This window comes from Elephantulus edwardii, unplaced genomic scaffold, assembly GCF_000299155.1.
Source record: "Elephantulus edwardii isolate Elephantulus edwardi_28Jun2011 unplaced genomic scaffold, EleEdw1.0 scaffold00043, whole genome shotgun sequence".
In the NCBI taxonomy this organism is placed as follows: domain Eukaryota; kingdom Metazoa; phylum Chordata; class Mammalia; order Macroscelidea; family Macroscelididae; genus Elephantulus; species Elephantulus edwardii.
Window position 1 is genome coordinate 3,410,062 of NW_006399793.1, and position 16,635 is coordinate 3,426,696.

The following is a 16,635-nucleotide window of genomic DNA, read 5'->3' on the forward strand; positions in this document are numbered from 1 at the left end:
GGAACTCTGACAACATAGTCTGTAAAAAAAATTGCACTGCTGCCCTAAAGTTACAACCTTTCTGGTGGTTGACATCTACAGGCAGGATCTGTGGGAGAGGGATAAGCAATTTACATGTTTGATTTACAGCCTCTGAAATAAAAAAAAAAATTAAAAAAAGGTCAGTAATGAGCTGATTCTAATTCGATAGCCATGAAAGAGATAGAGATACCTATATATCAACATTTATATTGGTCAGAGCTCAGGGTGCTTCTGGAGAAAGAAAGATGAAATAGTAACAAATATAACGGAAAATAATTATTTAATAATTTCTTAGTATAGTAATATTAACTAGAGCCACTTAACAGAACACTGAATTTTTATTAACTAAAATGCTATTATTCTCACCCACTCTCTACCCCCCCAGGAGTGGAGAGAAACGAAAATAAATGACCTTCTGACTTTGCCATTTCCCAAAAAAAATTTCGGTTGATATACACTGTTAAAAGTGATAAACACTTATATGCTTCTCTAGAATACAGAATCAAACATCTTTCCTTCGTGTAATGCTAGTGCACAGTAAAGGCAATACAATTCTAACTGCTAATAAGGTGTGTCCACTAATTTGAAAGCTTCAATGAAATCTCTACTTTGCGTAGGGAGTTTCAGAAATCAGCAGTTCCCAGTCATTGTTAGGATGTTTTATGTGGTGCCTGGTACACTCACAGTAGAGAGTCCATGCTGCAATTTACTTTAACAGGACTCTGCTGTGGGCTATCATAGATGTATAAAATATTTAAGGATACCCGTTTCCCCCTCCATTTAGTATGTATTACAAGATAGTTGGATAGTCTGCTAAAAGCATATCTCATTGCCTTCATAAAGAGTTCTGGAAAGAAAGCAAAAGACATTTAAAGCATCAAAGAGGCTGATGAATAGGGATGCCAGGATATTCAAATACATTTAGAGACAGTATTGTCAAGCTTGTTTTCTGAGCCATGATACTAAAGATAGTAGGAGCCAGCAAAGAAAAGAACTCTGTAGAAATGCAAATCTCTTCAATGTTGAATCTATTAATCCATCGCACACTTTCTTCTGAATCATACTTACTCAGATGTACAGGCAACAAAAAGTATTTAGAATATTTGCATAATTTCAAACACCCAGTTCATAAATTATTTATTGGTTGTGGTCAAATGAATGTTAGCTATTTCATAATTATCTTTTGTGCAAAAGGTTGCATGGTTTACAAAAATATTTCAATGGCAATTGAATATCTGTAGCTTGCTTAAACAGTGCAAAAAAAAGGTAATTATGTAGCTCTGGTGTACATTTCTCATGTTCAAAAATTCTGAGAAAAAAAATGATACTTAATTTGTAGATTTATTTTAAATGAACATCAGATAGTTATCTTTTGAAAACCCTTCGAAAAATAACAAATAACCCCTAGGCTGCACTCTAGAATTAGGCTAAAGTATTAGCAAATAACATATCCTAGCATGATATAAAGCACATAATCAGGAAGCTCTTTGCCTTGAAGCTTACGTGGAAGGTTACTAAACCTTAGAGAATTCGAGAACATTCTGGACTGTAGGGAGTTGTATCGCTAGTCCAAAGGTGGCACCGGAGACTCTGTGGTAGAAAGATGGGCAACCTCCTCCTCGGTAATTTATAGCCTCAGAAAAATCCACTACAGTGTCAGCTATGAGTTGGTTAAAACTCAGTGGCAAAGATTTTGAGTTGAAATAAAATTGACTGTACCCTTAATGCAATCCATATCCCTATGCCACATTGGCACCCAACATTTGAATAATTATATCCATTTTCATAACAAGGAAGTTCTTAGAAAAACCTGAAGGCAAACACTCACACAGTCAAGGATTTACTTTTACTTGAATCCACAGGGAATTCCCATAGAAGCAACAGTTGAGACATCAAACAATATATGGCATCGAGAAAATCTGCCACAAAGCACCTCTTTAAAGTGCTAAAGAGAAAGGTAATTTCTTTGAGAACTAAGGTGAGTCTGACTCAAGCCATGATATTTCAACTCTGTAATATTCATGTGAAAGTTGGACAATGAGTAGGAGAGATGCATTTGGATTATGATGTTGGTAAAACAGATAGAAAACACCAAACTCAAAACCATAGCTGTTACATTAAGTTCCAGCTTACAGTGACTCCATCTGAGTTCCAAGGTCATATGTAAAACTTTATGGGAAAAGATTGCCCATCTTTCTCCTATAGAGCAATTGGTAGTCAAATTACAGATATTTTCTTCACAGTTCACTATGTAATAAACTATATCATCAAGACTGCTTCTTAGACTCCACAAACTCACATTGGGCGTGTCGTCTAGAAGGGTCAGTCTTTGAAGAAACTTAGCAAAGTAGTAGTTGTTGTTGTTGTTATGTGCCATTGAACTGAAACGGACTCATAGCTGACTCTCCAACAGATTTCCAGAGGCAGTAAATCACACCTATTCCTGAACCAGTGGGCTGTTGTGTGAACAGAGCAGAGGAACATTGCAAGGTTTAAAATTGAGAAGTGAGTGTGTTATGTTTGTATTCTTTCTCCATTCCTACTCAATCTGTATAGTGAACAAATTATTAGAAAAGCTGGACTCTATGGAGAGGAGTATGGCATCAGTATTGGATGGAGTATCATCAATAAGCTGTGTTATGCAGATGATACAACCTTGCTTGCTTAAAGAGAGGAGAACTTGAAGTACTTGTTTCAGAAGATCAAGGAATACAGCCTTCAGTATGAATTGCATCTCAATGTCAAGAAAACAAAGATTTTTACCATTAAACTGAAAGGCAACATCATGATGAGATGCATTGACACAGTGTCTGCATCGGTGGACAATAAAGCACAGCAGAGATTATGAGAGTTGGGCAGGATTGGACAGTCCTTTGTTCTGTACATAGGATTGCTACGAGTCAGAGCCACTTCTATGGTAGATCACAACAGCAACAGATCATCACAAAGAAGATCTATTAGCTGGTGTAAAGGAACTGGTGGTAGAGCTTGAAAAAAGGCAATGTAAACACAAGTTATATTGCCACAGATTTAGGAAAAGATCCTATTCAAAAAGTAAATCCAAAAGTAACCTTTAAGGGATATAATTTACATTACATGACTAGTGGGCAGATACTTCCTTTTCTGCATTCAAAATTTTATTGGAACTTTAGAAATATTAAAAGTAAAATATACTTCATGCTGAAAGGAGAGATGACAATTCCTTGGTTATATAACACATTTAAATATCATGTTAAATATAAGAATATAAATAAAGATTAAGAAGATTCCTATCAGAGTACCAGAGTTTTAATTTTTTAAAGGTTTATTATGTTTAAACCTTAAAATATTAAGTGTTTTATATATGTCAAATTGCTGAAAAAGAATCACAAAGGCTTCTGTAAAACAAGTATAAACATTTATTTCATTCTAATGTGTCTGCAGGTTCTGTTTGACAAATTTCACTGCTATGCAAGGACAGGATCGAGGTGAAATAAGCCATGAAAACATCTACAGGAAAGAGAGAGAAACATTTGCACAGGCATGAGTAAGTGCTTCCTTAAATTTTATGCCCTAAACTATTCTTAAGAAGCCTTGACAGTGCAGTGTGTTGAATATTTCACTGTTAAGCAAAAGGTTTATGGTTTGAATCCATCAGATACTCTGAGTGATAAAGATGGGAAATTTCTTTCTTTAAATGTTCATTGTCTCAGAGACCCAATGTGGATTCCATGCAATGGCAGCAGGTTTGATTTTTCCTTTTGGCATCTCACTTGTCTCACAGGAATCCTGGTCCTATGACTGTAGAGTCCAGACTAAAGAGTCAACAGCTTTTTGTGAAATGTTAATCTCATGGTAAAAAGCAGAAGTGACTAGGGGATATATGAAATACCTGGCCAACTGACTAGAAGAAATCCATATTTATTTACATTGTAAATAAAGGTTAATCCAACAGTGTGGAAATTAGAGAACAATATCACTAACACCACACACAAACAAAATCCTCCTAAAGATCATCCAAAACTCTGTTGGCCCGGGCAGTGTATCAACAGAGAACTACCAGAAATGCAAGGTGCATCTGGAAGAGTCCGCGGGACTAGGGACATCATAGCCAATGCCAGATTGATACTGGCTGAAAGCAGAGAGTATCAGAGGAATGCCTACTTGTATTGCATCGACTATTCAAAGGCATTTGCGTGAATGACAACAAACTGTGGCTAACCTTGAGAAGAATGGGAATCCCAGAACACCTGACAATGCTTATGTGAAACTTTTACTTAGATCAGGAAAAGGTGTCAGAACAGAGCAAGGAAACACTGAATGGTTCAAAATCAGGAAGGCAGTGAGTCAGTGATGTGTCTTGTCTCCATATCTTTTCAATCTATATGTGGAACAGATCATTCAGGAGGCTGGAGGAATGTCAGTCACATCAGGATTGGAGGAAGACATCCACAACTTGTGTTATAAAGATGACAACCTTACTTGCTGAAAATTAAGAGAATCTGAAGCATTTCCTAAAGAAGGTCAAGGATTGTAGTCTTCAATATAGATTGAAAATCAATATTAAGAAGCAAAGATTCTCACCAGAAGGCCAATTGGCAGCACCACAATAGCTGGAAAATATATTAAAGTTGTTAACAATTTCAGTTGCTCAGGTCCACAATCAACACTCCTGACACCAGCAGTCCGGAAATAAAAAGACAAATTGTGCTATAAAAATCTGCTCTCCAGAGTGCTAAAGAGCAACAATGTCAGTCTACAGACAAAGGTGTGCCTGATCCACGTCATGGTCTTTGCAATTACCAAGAAACCTGAACAATGAATACAGATGACAGACAAATCAATGTCTTTGAGTTGTGGTATTGGAGAAGAGTATTTTACATATCATTAATGTCAAGAGAAAAAATAAGTCTGCTCTAGAGAGGGTGAAACCAAGTTTCTCTTTGGAGGCAAGGATTTTAAAGCTCTGGAAGATTTCTACCAACTTTTGCAGTCAGAAATCTATCGAACATGCAATCGAGATGCATTGATAATAATAAGTGACTGAAACTCAAAAGTTGGGAACAGGGACGAAAGATCAGTAGCTGGAAAACATGGACTTGGTGACAGGAATGAGGCTGTGGATAGAATGATAGAATTCTGCATATTCAATAATTTATTCGTTGCAAATACTTTTTATAAGAAAGACAAATACAGGCTACACACATGGATTACACCTGATGGTATGCATAGTAATCAAATCAATTACGTTTGTGGAAAGAATTGCTGGAGAACTCAATATCAGCTGTGAAAGCCTGGCCAAGTGCTGATTGTGGAACAGACCACCAACATATGCAAGTACAAGCTGAAGCTGAAGAACACAAAATCAAATCTACAGGAACCAAAATTTGACCTTACCTCTATCCCACTCGAGTTACAAAACTACCTCAGGAACAGGTTTGAAGCCTTGAACACCAATGAGCGAAGACCAAATGAGCTGTGGGAGGATATAAAAAATATTTTCCATGAAGAATGCAAAAGATCATTACAAAGGCTGAAGATGAGGAAAAGACCAAGATGTATGTCAGATGAGATTCTGAATATTGCATTCGAGTGCTGAGAAGCCAAATCTAAAGGAAGAAATCAGGAAATTAAACAGCTGAAAAGAAAATTCGACAGGGCAGCTCAGGATGACAAGGCAAGATATTATAATAGAATGTGCAGAGAGCTGGAGTCAGAATATAAAAAGGGTGGAACTCGCTCAGCCTTTCTTAAGCTGAAGGAATTGAAAAACAAATTCAAGCCATGAGTGGCAATACTTAGAGATGCTTTGGGCAGAGAGTTAAATGATCCAAGAAGCATTAAAATTAGATGGAAGAAGTATTAAGAGTCACTGTACCAGAAAGAATTGGTTGACACAGAAAAAATAAGTATGAGCAAGAGTCTATGAGCATGAAGGAGGAAGTTCAAGTTGCTCTGAAGGAATTGGCAAAAGACAAGGCTTTGAGAGTTGACAGCATACAACAAACAGACACTGCTCTAGATGTGCTCACTAAGTTGTGCCAAGAAATCTGGAGACAACCACCTGGCCTACTAACTGGAAGAGATCAATATTCTCTATCTTTATTCACCATTCCAAAGAAAGGTAACCTGACAGAGTGCAGAAATTATTGAACAATATAATTAATATCACATGCAAGCAAGATTCTACTGAAAATGATCCAAAAATGACTGGAGCAGCACATCAACAGAGAACTGTCAGATATGCAGGCTGGGTTTAGAAGAGGTCATGGTACTAGGGATATTATAGCTAATGTTAGATGGATCTTGACAGAAAGCGGAGAATACCAGAAGAATGTCTATCTGTGCTTCATTGACTATGCAAAGACTTTTGACTGTGCGGATCACAATAAGATATGCCTGACTCTGAGAAGAATGGGAATCCTAGAGCATTTGATTGTGCTTATGAGAAACCTATACTTAAACCAAGAGTCAGTAGTCAGAACAGAGCAAGGAGACACAGCATGGTTCAAAACTGGGAAAGATATTTGCCAGGGATACATTCTGTCTCCATACCTTTCAATTTATATGCAGAAGAGATCATCCGGGACACTGGGCTTTACGAGGAGGAATGTGGCATCAGGATTGGTGGAAGATTCATAAACAACCTGTGTTACGAAGATAACACAACCTTGCTTGCTGAAACTGAAGAAGCACTTGCTGCAGAAGGTCAAGGACTGCAGCCTTCAATATGGATTGAAGCTCAGCACCAAGAAAACGAAGATTCTCACCACTGGGCCAATTGGCAGCATCATTATGGATGGTGAAGAGATTGAGATGGTTAAGAGTTTTAGTTTGCTTGGCCTCACAGTCAACACTCTGTGTACCAGCAGTCAGGAAATGAAGAGACTGAATTGCATTAGCAAAGTCAGCTGCCAAGGACCTCTCCAGAGTACTGAAGAGCACCAATGTCAGAATAAAGTGCACCAGATCCAGCCATTTTTGCAACTGCGTGCTATGCATCAGAGAGCTGGACAATAACTAGGGATGATAGAAAGAGAATTGATGTTTTCGAGCTGTGGTGCTGGAGAAGAGTGTTGAATATACCATGGACAGCTAGTACAACAAAACAGGTTTGGCCTGGATGGGGTGAAGCCAGACTGTTCCTTGGAGGCAAGGATTCTGAGGCTTTGTCTGACATACTTTGGGCATGTTGCAAGGAGGAAAGAGTCCTTGGAGAGGGACATCATGTTTGAGAGAGTGCAAGAGAGGAAGACCCTCAAAGAGATGGATCAATTCAGTGATTGGAGTAATGAGAGTAGGTGTGTCGAAGACAGTGAGGTTGGCACAGGATAGAGCAGGGTTTAGGACTCTTGTATATAGGGTCGCTATGAGTTGCAAGGGACTCGACGACACATAACAACAGCACATATTTTGGCATATGGCCTGGGAGTGCTAGTTCTTGGAGAAGGATATCATGCTTGGAAGGGTGAAGGAACAGTCCATGAGAGAAAGACCCCAAATGAGATGGATTAACATAGAACATGGAATACTGGGGATAGGTGTAATGCAGTCAGTGAGACTGGTTCAGCATAGGGCAGGGTTCAGATCTATTGCACACAGTGTCGCTATGAGTTGCAGGCAACTCAACAGCATTTAACAAAAACATAGGAATACATGATACCTGAACAAATAATTCGAGAAACTGAACTCTACAAAGAGTTGGCATTAGGATTGTAGGACTGACACATAAACAACCCATGTTACAGTTGACACAATTGTTCTTCCTAAAAGTCAAGACAATTTTAAATACTTGCTGCAGAAGATCTAAGGCTTCAATCTGGATTTCATCTTAACATCAAGACAAAAGTCTTCATGATAGAGAAAAGAGTGAAGTTGTCAATTTCATCTTACTTAGATCCATAATTAATACCATTGGTTCATGCAGTCAGGAGATCAGGAGACATATTTCTCTGGGCAAGTATACTTACAGGGACCTCTCTAAAACTTACTGAGAAGCAATATTAGTTGAAGATTAAGGTGTGCCTGCAACAGGCCATGATATTTTCAATGACTTGTTCAATCAGCATCTGAGCTGTGATACTGAAGAAGAGTACTGAAAATCTCATGCCAAAACAATAAACAGATATGTCTTGGAGAAAGTGCATCCAGAGTGGTCCTTGGAGGCAAGGATGACAAAGCTTTGCCTAACATAATTTGGGCATGTTTCTAGGAGAAGTTATTTCTTGGAGAGGAATATCAAGCTTGGAAAAGTAGAAGACCAATGAAATAGAGGAAGACCCTTGATAAGGTGGATTAATACTGTGACTGCAGCAATGGCTCAAGTGTATCAGAGATGGGCTCAAGTGTATGAGAGATGATGAAGATGGCACAAGACAGGACAAAGGGCAGATTTGTTGTCCACAGAGTCACTATGGTTTGGACTCAGTTCAATAACACCTAACAAGAACCACAATTTAGTTGAGGATCTCTGGGGGTGTAATTCTGTGGTTGTTGTTGTTGTTGTTGTTGTTGTTATGTGCCGTCGAGTCATTTGTGACTCATAGCGACACTATGTACAACAACCCTAAACCCTGCTCTATCCTGTGCCAATCTCATTGCCTCTGACACACCCATCCCGATTACCCCAGTCACTGAATCAATCCACCTTGTAGAGGGTCTTCCCCTCCTGCGCTGTCCCTCCACTCTACCCAGCATGATGTCCCTCTCCAAAGACCTGTCTCTCCTTACAACATGTCCAAAGTATGTCAGACGAAATCCCAGAATCCTTGCCTTCAAGGAGTAGCCTGGTTTAATCCTCTCTACGATGAATCTGTTTGTTTTCTTGGCAGTCCACGGTATTCTCAATACTCTTCTCCAGCACCACAGCTCAAAGGCATCAATTCTTCTATCCTCCCTAGTCATTGTTCAACTCTCTGATGCATAACAAGTGATTGCAAAACCCATGGCCTGTATCAGGCGCACCTTAATCTCCAGAGAGACACCGTTGCTCTTGAGTATTTTAGAGAGGTACCTAACAGCAGACTTTCCCATCGCAATACTTTTTAAATTTCCTGGCTACTGGTGCCAAGAGTGTTGACCGTGGAGCCGAGCAAACTGAAGCTGTGAACAATCTCAATCTCTTCCATCCATCTTGATGCTACTGATTGGTCCAGTGGTGAGAATTTTTGTCTTCTTGACATTGAGCCACTTCCATCCATATCCTTCAATTTTGTCTGTGTCTAGACTCCTTGGCTATGCTTAAGTCTTTTTTCATGGGTGAGTTATTTACTGTATTAAGGAGGTAGAATTAGAGTGAGATACAGACTTCACCCTACTAGAAGATATTGCCCAAGTCTCCTTTCCTTGTTTTCCTATGGGTGTAGTTTATAACTTTGAGATCCCATATAAAGGAATGTTCTTTTGTGAGTGTGTGTGTGTTCGTTCATTTATTTTTTTATACATTTATTTACATAATTAAAATACATTGCTTTTGAGAACAGATTGTTCCAATTTTTCTCACCCCCCCAACCATCTAATGATACAACTCCATGATTATTCCTCCCCTCCCCTAGCACATCCTCATCCTTCTACTTCCACCTTCCCCCACCCCCCCTTGGATCATTATACTCATTCTACAATAATGGTTTTATTCAATATTTGTCCTTGTGGGACTGAGTCCACTCAGCATAATGCTCTCCAGCCCCTCCCAAGTTAGGTAATAATTTACAAAATCATTGCTCCTGCATGCTGCATAGTATTCCATTGTGTGAATGTACCATACTTTCTCAATCCATTCGTTTGTTGTTGGACATTTGGGCTGTTTCTAAGTTCATATAGCTCATGTATTCACTTGAACACTGCATTAAATCTGATCCAACTATGTGGGCAGCCAACAATTAACAGTTTCAACCTGCAGGCTCCTGGCTCATCATTCACCAGTCTCTGCAAGTGCATACATCAGCTTACATTATTCACAACTGTGTGAGCCATTTCTTGATTTTTTTATTTTTTAATTTCTATGAGACCTCCTAGTGAATCACAAAACCCAAACACATGGACAGAAGTGGAAGGATTGAAGGGAGGAAGAATAGGTAATGTCAGAGATGATGGAGTAGTATAGCAGTTTGGACATTTAGAACATTGTTATAGTCTGCTTTATAGGGACTAGTCTTGTACTAATCAATGCAAAAGAAATTATTTGTGTACTTCCTTAGGGAATTGCACTGCTAACCCAAAGATGTGGTGCCTCTCTAGAAGTTCCAATTCACCAATCATCCAGAAAGTCTATGAACTTTGATAAATGTCGATGGTTGTAGAGGGGCTTCAGGCCTTTTGTTCATAGGATTGTTATGAGTTGTACTCACTGGACAGAAATCAATACTCATCAGAGATAATCTCTCATCTTCCAAGTTCTTCTGTTGTATTGATATTAGGTATCAGCTTGTTTTTTTTTTTTTTTGTTGTTGTTGTTGTGTACCATTGAGTCAGAACCGACTCATAGGTGACCCTCTGTCAGGTTTTCTGGAGGAGACTGCCCATCCTTCTTAGGTGGTGCACCTGGTGAATTCAAACCACATGCCTTTGAGATTGCAGCGCCACTTCCTGCCACTAGGCTCTCAGTGCTCCCTAGCTCATAGTGCTTCTATGAAAAATAAGTTGAAAGCTTACTCCATCTTGCACATCCTCACAATCTCTGTTATGCTTAAGTCCATTATTGAACTTACTGTGTCAACCCATCTTGTTTCATTCTCCTTACCTCCAAGGAGCACTCTATTTACACCTTCTCCCAAACAGATTTGTTAGTTCTTTTGACAGTTCATGGTATATCCAATACTTTTGACCAACACTATCCAAAGGAATAAATTCTTGTTCTGTCATCCTTATTCATTGTTCAACGTTTAGACGCATAGAGAGCAATTGAAAACACCATGGGTTGAGTGAAGTGCACCTTTGTGTTTAAATTAATGCGATTGTTCTTTACTGCTTTGGAGAGGTCCCTGACATTAGATTTTCTCAGTGTTGTTTATTTTTTTTTTTTATTTACCATGAGTGTTTACTGTGGATCCAAATAAAATCAATTCCTTCACAACTTCAATCTTTTTGCCATCAGTTCATGGCCTTTTCTGAATCCAGATTGAATTCCTGGCAGTTTCCCATTGATATACTCTTCCATTTGTTTCTTAAAATAATTTTCAGTGAGATTTTTACTTGTGTGAAGTATTTTTCCATAACTTTCAGAACCAATTGAGTTACTCTTTTTTTTTTTTTTAAAAGTGTGGATCTGATGGCACGTGGATTCTTATCATTCAGTAGTTTGGCCTCAGTGTTTTTGCAATATGGCAGGTGGCCTCACAAAATAAATGTTTCAGGGGAATAATGGTGAAGATACACTTGCTTAATAAGCTACTTGCATCACATTTTTGTTGTTGTTAGGTGGCATCGAGCTCATAGCTACCCTATGACAACATGTCTGAACCCTGTCCTATCCTGTGCTGCCCTCATCATCTCTGATATACTTGAGATCATTGCTGTAGTCATCAGATCAATCCATCCTGTTAAAGGTTGTCTTCCACCTTTCCAAGCATGATATCTTTCTCTAGTAATAATTCCTCCTACATTAGCTATGCAGATGACACATCCCTGCTTGCTGAAACTGAGGAGGACCTGAAGTGCTTGCTTCAGAAGATCAAGGACTACAGCCTCCTATATGGACTGAAGCTCAACATCAAGAAAGCAAAGATTCTAACCACAGGGCCAACTGGCAGCATCAGTATGGATGGTGAAGAGATTGAGATAGTTAACAGTTTTAATTGACTTGGCTCCACAGTCAACACTCTTGGTAACAGCAGCCAGGGAATCAAGAGATGAATTGCATTGGGAAAGTCGGCTGTGAGGGACCTCTCAAGAGTACCGAAGAGCAACGATGTCAGATTTGAGACTAAGGTGTGTCTGATCCAGGCTATAGTCTTTGCAATTACATGCTATGAATCAGAGAGTTGGACAGTGAATAGGGTTGATAGAAAGAGAATTGATGCCTTTGAGCTGTGGTGGTGGAGAAGAGTGTTGAATATACCATGGACTGCTAGGAGAACAAACAGGTTTGTCCTGGAGAGGGTGAAGCCAGAATGTTTCCTGGAGTCAGGGATTCTGAAGCTTTGTCTGACATATTTTGGGCATGTTCCAAGGAGGGACTGATCCTTGGAGAAGGACATCGTGTTTGGCAAAAGTGGAGGGCCAGCGAAGGAGAGGAAGACCTTTGATGAGATGGATCGATTCTGTGACTGGAGAGGTGGGAATAAGTGCATTTGAGATGGCTAGGTTGGCACAGGATAGAAGAGAGCATATAGAGCTCTTGTACATAGGGTTGCTATGAGTCGCAAGCGACTCGATGGCACATAACAACAACAACAACAACAACAATTCCTCCTAACAATATGCTCTAAGTATGTGAGATGAGTATTGTCTTCCTTCCTTGTAAGGAGCACTCTGCATTTACTTAAGGCATATATGTTTGTTCTTTTGGTAATATTCAGAACTCTTCTCGACCACCACAACTCAAAAGTATTGATTTTTCTTTTGTCACCCTTATTCATTGTCCAACTTGCATCTTCATAGTAACTATGGCTGGCTGGCATCAGGGGCACTTTTAGACTTCAAACAGGCATCATTGCTCATTGGTATCCTTGGTACTTTTGAGCAATCTCTGACAGGAGACTTTTCTAGTGCAATATATCACCTGATCTCCTGATTGCTGGTACAATCAAAGGTGTTGATTGTGAATCTGAGTACGATGAAATAGTTGACAATTTCAATCTTTTCTCCATCTATCATGGTGTTACTTATAGGTCTGGTGGTGAAGATTTTTGTCTTCTTGATGTCTACAGCAAGCATTTCATGTCTTCCTCACTTTCAACAAGTGAGGTTGTATTACATGCATAATGCATGTTGTTGATGAATCTCTGTCCAATCCTGATGCTATATTCTTCTTCATACAGTTGAGCTTCTCAAATTATCTGCTCAGCATACAAATTGAATAGGTATGAAGAAAGAATACAGTTCTGATACATGCCTTTCTTGATTTTAACCACACAATGTTTCCTTGCCCTGTTCAGACAACAGTTTTGGCTTAGATATTGGTTTCAAAAAAGCACAAGTAAATGTTCTGAGATTTCCATTCTTCTCAATGTTAATCTTAGTTTGTTTATAATACATCAGTTTAGGTCATAATAAATCACACATCAAAATCAGAGTCAATATGTTAGGTGACTGTAGATGGGCTTGAACAAGTGGATTTGTGGTTCATTGATTATGTATAAAAACTTCCTCAAATGAATTACTTTATATTATGATCATGTGTGTCTTTGGCCCTAAAGACCCTATTTGTTATACAACATAACACTGCCTGAACACTGTACCATCCATACAATCTCTAATGTGGTGTAAGCCTCTTGTTTAAGTCACTGTGTCAGTCATTTTTACTAAAGCCTTCCCCTCCTATGCCAACTTTCTACTTTCTAGACACGGAGTTCTTTTCCAGGAAGTTATGCCATTTGACAACATGCCCCAGGTATGTAAGAGGAAGTCCTACAATTTTTACTTCTAAGGAACACCATAGTTACACTCCTTCCAATACAGATTTATTTGTTCTTTTGGCAGTCCCAAAAGAGCTTATTGACTCTTCAATATGGTATTGATGGTGCAATATAGTATATTTTGTATTCACCAACACTGTAATTTAAAGCATCAATTCTGGTTGTTGTTGTTACTAGGTACCATCCAAGGAATAGCTTTTCCTAGCAACATGCCCAAAGTATGTGAAATGAAGCTCTGACATCCTTATTTCCAAGGAGCATCCTGACTGCACATTCTCCAAGATATATCTATTTGTTCTTTTACCAGTTCATGGGATGTTCAGCAGTCCTTTCCAACACCACAGCTCAAAGGTATCAATTCTTTTGTCATCCATATTTTATTTTTTAGCTCCAAGTAGCATAGCAATTGATTGAAAAGACCATGGTCTTTAGTCACATTTGTGACTCAAACTATGTCATTTTGTCTCAAAAATTTAGAGATCCCCGACTGCAGATTTTCCTGTTAAAATACATGCCCTGGTCTCCCAGCTACTGATACAAAGTGTATTGGTTGAGGATTCAAGTAAGATGAAGTTGTTGAGAGTTTCAGTCTTTTCTCTATCTATTATGATGTCACCTATTAGTCTAGTGGTGAGAATTTTTGATTTTTGATATTGAGATGCAATCCATATTAAAAGATGCAGTTTTTGAACTTCTGCAGAAAGTGTTCAAAGTCCTTTTCACCTGCAGAATGCAAAGTTGTGTCATCTGCATAGTAACAATTATTTTTAAAGTTTTATTAATTTTAATGAAAATTTACAGAGATTTTGGATTTCCATTAATTCATTGTTGCACTTTTCTCCCCGCACCACCCTCTCCCCCACAGTTCACTCTTTTCTTTGAAAAGTAAAAGAAAACACTCCTTCATTGGTATACAACTCCCCCGCCCTGTGTTATCGATGAGTCTTCCTCCAATCCTGAAGCCATATTCGTCCACTTAAAGTTTCCCAAAGAATACGATCAACATACAGATTGAATAGGTATGGTACAACCCTGCTGCACACCTTTCTTAATTTTAAACCATATCACCTTCCCTTGCATTGTTCACACAACAGCTTCTTGGTCTAGGTATTCTACTTCTTATTAAGTGCGACTGAGTCAACTATGACTCATAGCTACCCAAGAATGATAGCTCTGAACCTTGATCTGTCTTGAACAAACCTCACTGTCTAGACACACCTGACCACATGCCATAGAAACATTGCTGTTATAATGATATTCTTTCTTATTCATTGTGAAACATTTTCATGTATATGGGAGAATTTTTAAAAAATACCATGGATTGTGTCAGTTCTTATTTCTCAGAATGGTGTCATTTTGTCTAACATTTTTAAAAGGTCCTTTGACACATATTTGCTCAATGCAGTACATTGATTTCTTGGCTGCTGTTTCCATGATTGTTACTTGTGGGTTCAAGTAAAATGGAACTTCAGTCTTTTCTTTATTTATCATGATGCTATTACAGGTTCACTTGGAAGGATTTTGTTTTATTTAATAGTGAGATACAATCTATACTGAAGACAATAATGTTTCATTTTCATCAGTGAGTGCTTCACCCTCTTCCTTTTATTCTGCAAACAAGGTTGTGTTATCTACATGTCTTCGATTATTAATGAGTCTTCTTCCTATCTGGATGCAGCTTTTTATTTTCATGTAGTGCAGTTTCTCTAATTATTTGCAAAGTGTACAAATTGAGCAGCTAAGGAGAAAAAACACAATCCTGATAGAAAATGTTCCTACTTTGAGACCATATAGCACATGAATATGATAGGGAAATACAGGTCAAATTAAGAACATGTTAATTTATACCTTTACTAGCTAAAGCTTATTAATTACAAAAAGCTCAAAGTAAAAAATATGGAACTCCTTCAAGGTATATAATGTATATGTTAAGGGATTTCCTTTCTCTTGTAGTTACTGTTTTTTTAACTTCTATCTAAATACATTCCTAAATACACATCAAGATCTAGGCCAGTTTTTAGTGTTTGCTTCTTCTAATGTGATATTAAGCCATTCATAGCCCAGAAGTTAAAATTATTTACCTCCTTTAGCCTGACTATATAGGAACACAATTTCATATTTATATTATGTTTTACTGTATTTTTTTAAACTTAGGAGTATAATCAACACTCATGGAAGTTATTATAGTTATTATGTACCTTTGAGTTGGAACTGACCCATTTCAGACCCTTCAGTGGGTTTACAGAGGAAATAAATCACATGAGAGGAGACTGTCTATCTTTCTCAGCGGGTAGATTTGAACTTCAGGTGGGAAGCACTACTCCTTACTGCAAAAATGGCATTCTTTCATTAGATGTTGCATCAAATCTGCTACAAAGACCTCTTTAAATGCTAACAAATAAGTTGTGACTTTAAATACAGAGTTGCACCTAACTCAAACCATGATTATGTCATTCACTTTATTTATGTGTGAAAGTTATCAGTGAACTAAGAAAGGCTGAAGATGCATTGATGCTTTTGAATTACAATTTTTGTGAAAAATATTGCATATAATTTCAATATTCAATATCCTAGATAGACAATGAGTCTATCTGGAAAGAACAATAATTCTATTTTAATGATGTAAAACAAGAATAATTCTTAGAAACCAAGATGATGAGACTTTGTCTTACATACTTTGGATGTATCTTCAGGAAGAAAAAATATATACAAAAGAACATCGTATCTGCTAAAGTAGGGAGTCAGTGAAAAAAGAGGAAGCCTAAATGAATTGACATAGTGGCTTCAATAATGGACACAAACATGACAATAGTTGTGAGTATGTGGTTGGATTAGGGAGTATTTCCATATTGCAGCTGATGTTAGATGTATCTTAGCTGAAAGCAGGGAATACCAGAGGAATGTCTATCTGTGTTTCATTGATTATGCAAAGGCATTTGACTGTGTGGATCATAACAAAGTATGGCTGACTCTGAGAAGAATAGGAATCCCAGAACACTTGATCGTGCTAACGCAAAACCTATACTTGGACCAGGAGGCAGTTGTCAGAACAGAGCAAGGG